Source organism: Syngnathus scovelli, chromosome 8, assembly GCF_024217435.2.
Source record: "Syngnathus scovelli strain Florida chromosome 8, RoL_Ssco_1.2, whole genome shotgun sequence".
Classification (NCBI taxonomy): Eukaryota; Metazoa; Chordata; class Actinopteri; order Syngnathiformes; family Syngnathidae; genus Syngnathus; species Syngnathus scovelli.
In genome coordinates this window covers 3702419-3704867 of record NC_090854.1, presented here as the reverse complement: position 1 = coordinate 3704867, position 2449 = coordinate 3702419, and the positions used below count along the sequence as shown (strand labels likewise).

General features: G+C 47.2%; 1 pseudogene; it reads right to left on the bottom strand.

Annotated features, from left to right (window-relative positions):
* Positions 1-228: 228 nt before the first annotated feature.
* Positions 229-1019, bottom strand: LOC137840511 (craniofacial development protein 2-like; annotated as a pseudogene).
* Positions 1020-2449: the final 1430 nt, after the last annotated feature.

Here is a 2449-nt window from a genome sequence, read left to right as displayed (position 1 = left end):
TTCTATCTCTGTGTCGTTCTCATCAAACCAGTCCTGATGCTTTCTGGCCTTGTACCGGAGAGTGGCACTGCAGGTGTCGAGGATGGAAGACTTGAGCAGGCTCCAGTCCTCAGGGTATTCCTGATTGAGGCTTTCTCCAAGAGAGGCCTGAAACAGCTGCAGGGCGACAGTTTTATTCAGGGTCTCAAGGTTTAGTCTTTGCCGGCTCAGCTTCTTTTGCAGTCTCCTCTTCCTCTTTAGTCTGATGGACATCGTGGATCGTATCAGGCGATGATCTGTCCAGCAGGCCTCTGAATCCATCATGGCTTTTGTGATGCTCACGTCGCACTGATCCCTGGCTCTGACTATGACATAGTCAATAAGATGCCATTGTTTAGAGCGAGGGTGTCTCCATGAGCCCTTGAGTTTGTTCTTCTGGCGAAAGATGGTATTGGTGATTATAAGGTCGTATTGAGCACATTTGCTAAGAAGCAAAACCCTGTTGGAGTTGATGTTTCCAATGCCTTCCTTTCCAATGGTGCCCTTCCAGAGGTGGTGGTCACGGCCCACTCTGGCATTGAAATCTACCAATATAATAATCTTGTCCTCCTTGGGGATTTTTGACAATACCTCATCCAGACAGACATAGAAGGCCTCTTTTTTGTCCTCATTGGAAATGAGGGTAGGTGCATAAGCACGAAGAACTGTTGCCGTCTGGTTGTTGGCCAGCACCAGACGGCAATCAGGCGCTCACTGATTTCCACAGGGAGTTCAGAGAGCTGACTGATCAGTTGGTTCTTGATGGCAAAACCAACCCAATGGATCCTAGGCTCATCTGTGGCCTTTCCTTTCCAGAAGAAAGTGTATCCACCCTTTTCCTCCTTCAGATGACCTTCCTCTGCCCGTCGGGTTTCTGAAAGAGCAGCTATGACAATCCGGCATCTTCTCAGTTCCCTGGCAATGATGGCGGTTCTCCTCTCCGGCCTATCACAGGTTACACTGTCCATTAGTGTGCGCACATTCCATGCTCCAAAATGCATGTTTCTGTGTTTTCGACCGCATATTGGTGATCCCTCTGAACGTGTTTATGCAGTCGGGAGGTTTGAGGCAGGCTATGTTTAGGGCACCTTTTCTAGCCCCTTCTCCCACAGGGGTGAGCAGAGTGGATCCTAAAAAGGGCTTCTCAGTCGTGGATGCAGCTACCAAAGAGCTCTTCTGCCTCGGTCGAAGAGCCCAACGATCATCTAACATCCACCGCCTGATGTGCCAGCTTGTGACTAGGGGCTTCCAGACTTCACAATCCTGACCCCGTTGCCACTTACTGGTCGCCACAGGACTTTAATCTGGGATGTAACGTGGATTCCCTGAAAAAGACGCCTGTGCGTGACTTTGTTTAGAGTGGGGAGACTGGTGCACAGACAGTCACCACACTGTCCTTGACAGATCAGGGTCAGAGTCCAGTGGCAAGGAGACCAAGACAACTGGTGACCCTTTTCTGCTGCAGCCTTCATCCGCCTTCCCAGCCGTTGTGACGCCACCCCTTAGGTCAGCCATCATCCTCCGCCTGGTCCACCGTTGAGGTCTTCCCTATTTACCCATAGCTGGAGCTGTTTACCCACAGCCGGGACAGTGGTTGATGGGCAGTAGGGCGTGCCCACACGCCGGTGGGCCTACATGCCACATCTCTGGGGCCCACTGCTGCTCCGAGATCCTGCACTATATATATATATATATATATATATATATATATATATATATATATATATATATATATATATATATATATATATATATATATATATATATATATATATATTAGTTTTGTCAATGCTTCATAAGTACACATTACTAATGATTTACCGATGATTAACAACTTACTACATATGTAATATAATATAAACTGACAATATCTTACACATTTACAAGCATTTGTAAATGTTATGTCCATTATTACTCCACTTGATCTTAGAAATTCCAGAAAGCCGAGAAGCGGCTCGGTTCCGTACTGGTTAGCACGTCCGCCTCACAGTTAGGAGGGTGTGGATTCGATTCCTCTTCCGGCCTATGTTCTCCCCGTGCCAGCCTGACTTTTCTCCAGGCGCTACGGTTTCCTCCCACATCCCAAAAACATGCATGGTAGCTTGATAGCTTGGTAGCTGGTAGATTGAGCACTCTAAATTGCCCATAGGTGTTAGTGCGAGTGTGGATTGTTATTCATCTCTGTGTGCGCTGCGATGGGCTGGAAACCAGTTCAAGGTGTCCCCCGCTCAATGCCTGATGACTGCTGGGAAAGGCTCCAGCACGCCCGCGACCCCCATGGGGCCAAGTGGTATAGAAGATGGATGGATGTTCATATTGGTTCATTGTTTATGAAGTGTTGTTATTGCTTTATAAGCAAACATTATTGTAAAGTGTTACCATTATTATTTATTAATAATTAATTACAGGCCACATCTCCTCTGATATACGG